Genomic DNA, 10,306 nt, shown 5'->3' with positions numbered 1-10,306 from the left:
AACAGGGGAAATATATTGCAAGCATGCCTATTTTTTAAGATTCAGCCTTAATGAGCAAAAGTGCAAAATAGTTAAAGATTTTTATGGGTTTTATTTTCTTTATTTTGAGTTTCCATTTTGAATCTTGCATTACGTAGTCTGCTATTGGAATTTCGTGAATCTTCGATGAGAATCAAAACTCGCCTTATTAGAAATAGAAGCAGACCCCTTGGAAAGCAAAGGTGAAACGAAGTTTCTTTTTTCAGATTCATATAAAATAAAATGGAAATCGGAAACAACGAACTCGATTTTCCATCAAAATCACAAAATCGAACGAATTAGGCAGACATGATTGAACGTTTGGTGAACACCTGGTGAAGTTGACGTTTTACAGAGGTTTGGAGGTTGGTTGGTTGGTTGTCGAAGTACTACATAGGTTGAAGATGATGTTTCGTTCACACACAGTTTGATCGACGATTACAAAATTGAAACATTTGAAGGTTCAAAGGTTCCAGGGTTGTTAGGGTTAATAATATGGTTTGATTTATAAAAAATTCATCTACCCTAAATAATATCCATATAAGCATTAAAATGAAAAAAATAATAAGAAAAAAATAATAATAACCTGATGACCTGGTAATTACATACTATTAGGACACTAAATTAAAGTTTAGTTACTTTAGAGAGACAAAAAAAAGTTTGAATGACTTAATTGGAACAACTGACAAACTTTGTTACATTTCTGTGACATTTCCCCAACTAAAAATGATAAGTTGACCCATTTACCTAAAATGATAACCTTCACCCCCTTACTAAAAATGGTAACATTGACTCTTGACTTGTTTTCAAAGTACAACATTACATATAATGTCATGCGAAACACCTCTTGCACATATAGGCGCCAAATAAACAAATAAAAAAAAGTTATTGTAAACGTATAAAGTAATTACAGAGAAAAGAATATTAAGATAAAACCAAAATGTGAAGAAAGCACATTAACATACTTGCAAAAAAAATCAAAAACTTATTCACCAAGAACTTCCAATAGTAATGGACAAAGACAACTTTTTTTACAAATAAAAATCTAAAAAAAAATGCTCCCCTCAAGAGATGTATAGAGGTGCATTTATGGTGGCCACATGGTATGATCAGTGACCCTTTCGTGAAGGTTAACTCATCGTCTTCACTCCTCTGAACATGATCACCACGGTAAACCCTATAACTTTGAGCTGGAGCTTGCTAAATTTATCATTCTTTTCATCAACAAATAATCAACCACAAAATTCCTTTTTAATTCAGAAGAGCCTTTTAATATGATATTGGCAAACAATTCATTAGTGGAGCTTCAAACAAAACTAATAATTAAAAAAAACCTTGTAGTAAAGGGCATGCCCGGTGCTTGACAAAACTAATAATTAAAAAACCTTGTTGTGGTAAAGGTCGTACCCGGTGCTTGACTTAACTTCCGCAATTGCACAGGTCCAGGGAGTGTGGTCGGATCGCTTCGCGATATGATGTACGCAACCTTACCCTATACTTTATGCAGGAGGTTGTTTCCCACAGCTTGAACCTATGACCTCGAGATCATAAAGCTTAAAATTATATAAGTAAGCTCAAGATATAAATGTTGGCATTAAACTAAACATACCTTTGGAGCTAAAGTAGCTTTTACGCCATCCTATGCTTTAGTTTTAGTCCCTGTAGACCCATCAAAGATAGAGGAAAGATTTTGAAACGGAAGTTTAAAATGGTGTTCAAATAGCAGATCAAATAATTCTGGAACCTCCACAATATTAATATCATTCACTTAGCTGTATAATGAGTTATGGTTTAGTGTAAGATAGTCAAATGCATACCTTCATATCGTAATCTATTTACATTTCTTCAAGTAAAAAATGTTTGTTGTTTTAAGTGTTGTAGCTACAGGTATTGGTTTATTTTATAAAATGTTATATAATATTTTAAAAAAATGTTTCATTTTTAACGCCATTCTTGTCCTAATTATATTAGTAATACATCCTATTAAGTCGAACTTTACTACAAATTTTCTTTATAAACATATAAAATCCATTAGAATTTTGTACCTGATAAGTAAAAGGATTGACATCTAGAAGTCAAACTGTATACTTTAGCTAGCTACACAGTGTGCGATGAAATCAATAAAAAAAACATGCCTTTTAATGGATCCTTAACAATAATTGGGAGCTTTTGATCACCCATTGTTCGTTCAATAAAAAAAAACATGCCTATAATCATATCACCTAGTTTTCCCCAAATCACTACTTGCAGTTTTCATGGAATCCTCAACAAAGTTTCTCCATGTATACACCAGGAAAACCCATTTGCCTATAAAACATTTTTCCTAAATAAAAAAGTATATACCCTTTTAAAATCGTTTGGTCTATTTTGATTTCGACAATAACTTGGGGTTGATTTTTCCCTATAAAAAATTATCAATATCTTTAAAAAATGCACATTGTGAAGTCCTATAAATCAAGAAAGAAGAAAAGTAAAAACTAAAGGATTCCTTGTAGAAATGATAAAATTTATTGTGTTTCATTGTAGCTTTCCCCATAAATATGCCATTAAGGGCTCGTTCTAACTAAATCACACAAGACTATGGGATATGGGGCGGGGTTGGGGCGTGGGTTGGGTACAAACGCCCAAGTCACCATCCCGGGTGGGCTTGGGTTTCGGCGTGGCCCCTTGGGCGGGGTTTCAGCCTGGGCGTTGGGCGGGCCTAGCGGTCTTCCGTGGTCGGCTCTCATTAGCTGGGTTGGCTAGGCTATAGGTGGCTAGGAAATTTTTGTGTGTATTTATATAATAATTGAAAAAAAAAATATAACATGTGGCCAACCCACACGGGCTAGCCACGCCCCGCCATATCGACCCAACATGCAACTGACCAATGGTGCCCCTCGAAGTCCACGTGTCAACCCATGCCCTAAACCCCCGCCCCACCATACCCCACGGTCTAATTATATAAACCCCATGTCTATGTGTGTATCACCAGGTCAAAAATCACGCATTACAAGATATATTTTCTTTAAGAATCTATATCAAGCATCAAAAGTTATATAATATTATTATCACTGTTACTGCAGAGTAAACAGGGAAACCAAAAGGTAAATAATAGAAGAAAAATTAGTCCGGTCAACCAAAAATAAAACAGCCCACCTGATTATAAGCTGACCAAATGCCACTGAAAACTAAGATATTCCCAATTTTAGAGAGGAAAATGTCAACCTGTCAGTGGGTAAATATAGATTTAGGTTAACCATTCTCCTAACGGGTCAAATGTAAAATAATATGCTTTATCAATGGTAAAACTTAAAGGACTCCTAGCAAAGTCAATCAAGTCTTTATGATTCGAACATAAAATAAGTTTAACTTTAACAATAGAAAAATTCATATTTTTATTTTAACCTGTGCAGCAGCAGCAGCAGCAGAATGATCAGGGGTGATTTTAGGATCAGCCCAAGTAACCGTTGGGGTGTTTCCATAAAGTTTAAAATTTGGGGTAGCTAGTTTCTGTCTTGAACAGTCCGCACATGCATTCTTGTAATACTCAACAAAAGCAAACCCACGGTTATGAGACGGGTCTTGAGTATCCTGAGGTTACAAATGATCATATGGTATAAGATTAGGCATAAAACTACAACACTGATGATATATGTGGTTTATAAACAATACCCATGTAAAAAAAGCACCTTTATAAGATCTCAATGACACTTCTGAACCTAGGCCTATTTCCTCAATTACTATTCTGAACTCATCATCAGTCTAAGTCTTTGGCACATTACCTATGAATAGTCTATATATATATATATATTCAAAGTGTGAATACCTGAAGCTCGTACCCTGCAAAGAACATCATAAAACCGAGTACCAGAACCAAAAAATGCCTAACAGATGAGCACAAGTTTGTAGCTTTATACCTTAAAATCTTTGTTATGTAGCTCTTCAATGGCCTTTTAAGCAACATTTTTACTTCTAAATGCCATAAGTGCAAAACCCTTACCTTCATTGGTCTCCATATATCTCACCAACCTTACCTGAACAATCACACAGAAAAAATATATATTTCAAAAATAATAATAAAACACAATTTTCTCAGTAAATAATTACCATTAGAGCTGACCTCAACAATATCCCCAAAAGGTTCACAATTCACGATTTTTCACCATCATCGTCATCATAATCAACTTTTCATCCATCTCCTCCTACTTGCCAACCTCTGAATCCATCTGGTCATCAATGTCATTGCAATCTACCATAGTGTTTGCTCTGTTCTACAAGCAAATTTTTGACACAAAATGAAATTTTAGCTCTCAAAATAACCAATATGCATACATATCACGGACAATTACACGATCAGGAACCAAACAGGGTAGATTGAAAGAAGAAATTTTTGCAAATCAGAAAGGTGAAATTGGGGGAAATTATGTTTATATAGTTTGTTTGTGAGATAGACAGACATTAAGTTACCTTGGCTTAATCGGTGCCAGAGATTGCAAATTGATAAAAAAACTGAACATTAAAAAGGCTTAACCCTAAAGAGTACACAAAAATTGAACTTCAAAAGGTAAGAAAGAGTGAACCTGCTTGGCTAAACTAATACAAAACTGATGCATTTGTAGAAACCCTCATGTGGAGGAGGCAGCGACGATCAAGTTCCATTGATCTTCCTTCTGTACTTGTACCTAGAGTGCAGCCGAAAGTAGAGAAGGATGGGGATACTCTCCAATTTCACAATTTATGTGTTTATATAAGGGTTCACAGGAGGTGGTTGTGGATTGCATACATGGGTACGGTGGTTTTGATAATGCAAAAACTATCCTTAATATAAGGTAACCATAAGATTCTATGAGAGAGAGCATAACCTCTGACTGAAACCGCCGTGAACATGGGCACGAAGAGGTAGAGGTAACCACCAGTTGATAAAACCACCACAAGAAACTGCACTGAACTATAAGGATTATTTACAAATGTAATGAGTATACACATGATTTTATATTCCAAAAATGAAAAAAATATAACAAATGTGAAACGGCCAGTTCCAACTTGCAAATCGTTAAAACTCAAAAGTAATCCAGGTCGTATATATTTTAAACCTTCTAAACTGGCCGACTTTATTTGGTTTTGGATAGGGCTGTAAACGAACCAAATGTTCGGCAAACAGTTCGTCAACTCTTCGGCGGGAAGTTCGTTTGTGTCCGTTCATTTATTAAACAAACAAACACGAACAAGAAATTTCGTTTGTTTAGTTAAATGAACGAACATGAACAGAGGCCATGTTCGTTCATTTATGTTCGTGAACGTTCGATAACATGTACGTTTGTGTTCAATAGTTCATTAGAGTTTTTCATTTTTATATTTTATTTATATACTTCAAAATTTCTGACAAATAATATTTAATAACTGTTAATGTATTATATATTTTTGTTCATGAACGGTTGTTTGTGTTTGTTTGTTTCCATTTGTGTCTATGAGACTATGAACGTTAGCATGTGCTCATTTGTATTCATTTACGTTCGATTTCGTTCATTGCCTAAAATTAACAAACTCAAACGAACACGATTAAGTTCATTTCCTTAACAAACGAACACGAACATAAAATCTCGTTCGATAAGTGTTCATGAACTGTTCGTTAACACAAAAATTTCTTAACAAACGAACACGAACAAGGTTTTATTCGTGTTCTTTCAATTCGTTTGGAGCCCTAGTTTGGGTGATGTTCAAAAGGAGTGAAAGTTTGTGATTTTAGCAATTTAGTGGGTTGGTGGATTAAGATTTCATTTTGGTGGCGTTTGCCGTTTGGTAGTGGGAGGTGGGTGAATGCTTAGGCGTTTGGAAGTCATATTTATAGGTTTGGGGGGTTGGATTTGTGTGGGTGGTGTTTGGTAAAACACAAAGATTGTTGAATATGAATGGACTTGATAAAATTGGGGGGTTGGATTTGTGTGGGTGGTGTTTGGTAAAACACAAAGATTGTTGAATATGAATGGACTTGATAAAAGATGACGAAAATACATTTAAAATTTTAAGTTTAGTTTTCAAATATTTATAAATGTTTAAGAAAATTGGTTTAAAACTTAATAGCAACACCCTTCTTTTCAGGAGTCTTCTTTTTGGCCTCTGCAACAAATCAAGTGTTAAAAAGAGGTAACAAATGTAAGTAAGGTAGTCAAGAAACTAACCGGGAGAGAATCTATATAGAGAACGCAGGTTGCTCTGTTTCCCAATAAAAGGGACTCCACCAGGCTTTTGCGCCACAGAAGCACCAGCCGTGGTCTCCCTGCTCCTTTTCCTACTAACCAGCTTCGCAGCAGGCTCTTCCTCTTCTTCTTCCTCTTCCTCGTCTAGCGCGATAGAGGATGGAGTGGCTCCAGCAACCGGATACATAAAATGACCTTTGATTTCTTCGTACCAATACTGCTCCCCTGCCGCCAGCGGGCGCACCCCCATTGATCCACCAAAGGTGGGGAAGGCAGCTTGCCACAAATGTGCTTCTACACTCAATATCATCAAGTTAAAGCACAGAGATTACAAAAAAAAATCAAAGAAATTGAAGAAGTAACTAACCTTTATCTTCGAACTTCAAGACTGGAACGTCCTTACTATCTGCTGGCCACCGATCACTCATCCGTGCCGCAACCAGAACGTTTTCACCAAAAATCCGGTTAGGTGTAGGATTGAGCTTCAAATACCAACCCTCCTTCTTAGGAATCGCCAGATCCTCCTTCTCGATCACATCAGTCCAAGAGCGGAAGGTCATGGCAATCGGCACCACCTCCTCGCGAATAAAGAAGAACTTCTGTTTCCAATCATGGAAACTCTTGGGTGGATTCAACAGGATCTTCTTCGCTGCTCCGCGATTACCGAAGGAATAGAACCCCATATTCCTGATAAGCTGATAGAAGACCCGGAACTTCTCCACAGTGGGTTCTATATCATGAGCACGGCATAAAAACTCGAAATGTCGAACTCGCACCATTCCAGGTGGACTCATCTGCGAAATGTGAAACCCATAATACTGAAGAATATGGGCCATGAAGTTCGTCGCCGGCAACCGGAAGTTTCCCTGTAAAAAGAAGTCTTCAAAAAGTGTAATATATCCCGGCGGTGCATCAGCGGCAGTCTGGTTTTGATCGGGATACCTAGCATCCCATTCCGATGGAAATCGGAAGCCTCTTGTGATCTGCTAAAACAAACCCAGATCCCACTTCAGAACACGAAGAGGACCTTCTTCACCGGAATTTTCTTCCGGATGATGTTCTTCAGCCATGAGTATTCAGAAAAGACTTCGAGAATATTGATAAAACTTGAAGATCTGCTAAAGATCTTGAAGATCTGATACTACCACTTTGAAGATTTGAAGATACAAGGAAGACAAGGGGAGAGAAAAGGTAGAAATAGTAGAAGAAGTAAGGATCCTCTCCCCTTTCGTCGGATATATATACCCATCGCATTTAATGCGATGGGTAAACGTGCCGAGATCACCACGCACGTGACCAATCAGAAAACGCCACGTAAGGCGGGATTCTCGGAGTGACAGTTACCACGCGCGCGTGGGCCTCACTTGCCTGACGGAAAGCCGAACCGTCAGGGACAACTTGATGACAGCCGTGTCAGCAGTCAACTCAAACGTCACCATCAACGACATTTGCACCAACCCGTCAGAATTCAAATTCGAGGGTTTTCCCGCCCGAAATTACAACAAACTTCATGCAGAAGTTACTCAGGTCTCGCAATGTTAATGTTACACAACAAGCCTGCGCGCCTACAATCAGAAGCAAAGAATCACCAACAGCCAGGCATAGTAGTCGCGCCGTAGCAACTGTCAAACATTTACACGCGCGCGTCTACCCAACACAAAGCAAGCATTTTTAGCACTTTTTCCAAGTCTAGAGCTCCAACCACTTGCCTTGCGCATGGTGAAGCACTGGACTGGGGGACTTGAAGGAGTATGGTCCCAAAAAGTCGCGCAGACCTTCATTCAGGTCGCGGACAGGACCATACTCCTTATTCATCAAACTGCTTACTGCCAACCTCGCGCGGGTTATGTCATCATGGATGGATCTCGCGCGAGGTCTAAACAAGAGAACCACCACATTCAACACTTAGCATTCTGAATAAGAGCCTCCAACACCTATAACCCTGCGCGGGCTAGTTATGTGCTCAGCAAGGGTCGCGCAGGGTCTATGGCGCAGGGCCATTTCAGAAGGTACGAAAGGTGCAAGTGGCAGAAGAAAAGAGCCAATCAGCGTCCTCCATGCTCTGCTCAATGTGCTCCACGATCGTTTGACGTGCAGGAGACACAGTACTTAAGGACGCCTACGTGGCACCAATCACAGGGTAGAGACACCTGCCCCACGATCTCCACTTACCTGCTGATGGCAGAGGGACAATAAGGCCGACAACAGTGACACGTGGGTCCAATCACGGTGCACCAACACCGGAGAACTTCTAGAAGCCACTAACGGTCGACACCAGTAAGACAAGGAGTATATCCGCTATGTTTTCGCCTTCCGGCCCAAGGCCCATCAGCCCACATCCTCTTCACACCTCTCCGGCTATAAATAGAGACCTTAGTTCACAGGTTAAACATTCCATTCCCTCTACTCTCACTCTTTACACACTTTAATCTCCTCAAAGCAGATACTTATTCTCACGTCGGAGTCTGGTTAAGTGGGAACCCCCATATTCCCCTCTTGACGAGCTAACAGTGTTCTGTTTTGCAGGATTAGCGGATCATTAAGGAGCTCAGAAATCCCAAAGAAGATTAACCCTTATGGTAGAAACATAAACCAAACTAATCCACCCTAGAATTAGTTCCGTGTTTCTTCAGGTTGCAAATGAACCAAATGTTAGGCGAACAGTTCGTGAACTCTTCGGCGGGAAGTTCGTTTGTGTCTGTTCGTTTATTAAACAAACAAACACGAACAAGAAATTTCGTTTGTTTAGTTAAATGAACGAACGTGAACAGAGGCCGTGTTCTTTCATTTATGTTCGTGAACGTTCGGTAACGTGTACGTTTGTGTTCAATAGTTCATCAGAGTTTTTATTTTTATATTTTATTTATATACTTCAAAATTTCTGACAAATAATATTTAATAAGCGTTAATGTATTATATATTCTGTTCATGAACGGTTGTTTGTGTTTGTTTGTTTCCATTTGTGTCTATGAGACTATGAACATTAGCATGTGCTCATTTGTATTCATTTACGTTCGATTTCGTTCATTGCCTAAAATTAACAAACTCAAACGGACACGATTAAGTTCATTTCCTTAACAAACGAACACGAACATAAAATCCCGTTCGATAAGTGTTCATGAACTGTTCGTTAACACATAAATTTCTTAACAAGCGAACATGAACAAGGTTTTATTCGTGTTCGTTCGATTCGTTTGGAGCCCTAGTTTTGGTGATATTCAAAAGGAGTGAAAGTTTGTGATTTTAGCAATTTAGTGGGTTGGTGGATTAAGATTTCATTTTGGTGGCATTTGCTGTTTGGTAGTGGGAGGTGGGTGAATGCTTAGGCGTTTGGAAGTCATATTTATAGGTTTGGGGGGTTGGATTTGTGTGGGTGGTGTTTGGTAAAACCAAAGATTGTTGAATATGAATGGACTTGATAAAAGATAGATGAAAATACATTTAAAATTTTAAGTTTAGTTTTCAAATATTTATAAATGTTTAAGAAAATTGGTTTAAAACTTAACTATTAAAAATTCAAAATGTTAAATATATTTTTATTATTTATTAATAAAACTAACATCCTATTTTCATAAAAGAAAAAGAAAACAACTACTATTAGAGTATACAGAGGTTGTTAGATAGTTAGAGTATGTGAGTTAGTTGAGTTAGTTAGCATGATTAGTTGTATAGTTTTTCTCCTATATATAGAGGTGCTTGTATTGATATTACTTACTGCTTATGATATGAGATTGATAGTCTTGAGCTTGATATTCTCTTTATGGTATCAGAGCCATGCTCTGCCCTTTCTGTTAGAATTCCGGGAGTATTTTCCGGCCAAAGTCATCAACTCCGGTTGTCTTCTTCTTTTTTTCCGATCAACTTTTTGAGCTTCTTTTCTTCTTCTTTCTTCATTCATGGCAGCATCTTTAAACTCTAATTCTTCTTCAAACATGACTGATTTCACTTCAAATTCTACACAAACTTTACCAAATATCACCAGTTTCATGCCAATTAAGCTTCATAATGATAATTTTCTGAATTGGAGGCATCAAATTCTTACTCTTTTAAAGGCTCTCGGTCTATTACATTTTCTGAATCGCGAGATTGCACCACCTCCGGTTAACTCA

General features: G+C 37.9%; 1 long non-coding RNA gene across 5 annotated transcripts; it reads right to left on the bottom strand.

Annotated features, from left to right (window-relative positions):
- Positions 1 to 925: 925 nt before the first annotated feature.
- LOC110897590 lies at positions 926 to 5,800 on the bottom strand. 5 transcript variants are annotated; one of them, XR_004876919.1, is made up of 8 exons: positions 4,581 to 5,800; positions 4,121 to 4,271; positions 3,918 to 4,034; positions 3,690 to 3,840; positions 3,406 to 3,591; positions 3,157 to 3,225; positions 1,628 to 1,677; positions 926 to 1,549 (listed from the first exon to the last, which is right to left on the bottom strand). It is a non-coding gene; the product is annotated as an uncharacterized LOC110897590 (long non-coding RNA). The 5 variants fall into 5 exon arrangements; XR_004876921.1 differs by having other exon boundaries at positions 4,121 to 4,266; XR_004876920.1 differs by having other exon boundaries at positions 926 to 1,556; positions 3,690 to 4,034.
- Between the last annotated feature and the right edge of the window lie 4,506 nt (positions 5,801 to 10,306).

This window comes from Helianthus annuus, chromosome 13 (genome assembly GCF_002127325.2).
Source record: "Helianthus annuus cultivar XRQ/B chromosome 13, HanXRQr2.0-SUNRISE, whole genome shotgun sequence".
Taxonomy (NCBI): Eukaryota; Viridiplantae; Streptophyta; class Magnoliopsida; order Asterales; family Asteraceae; genus Helianthus; species Helianthus annuus.
Note: the sequence above shows the minus strand (reverse complement) of the source record. Positions and strands in the feature narration are given on the sequence as shown.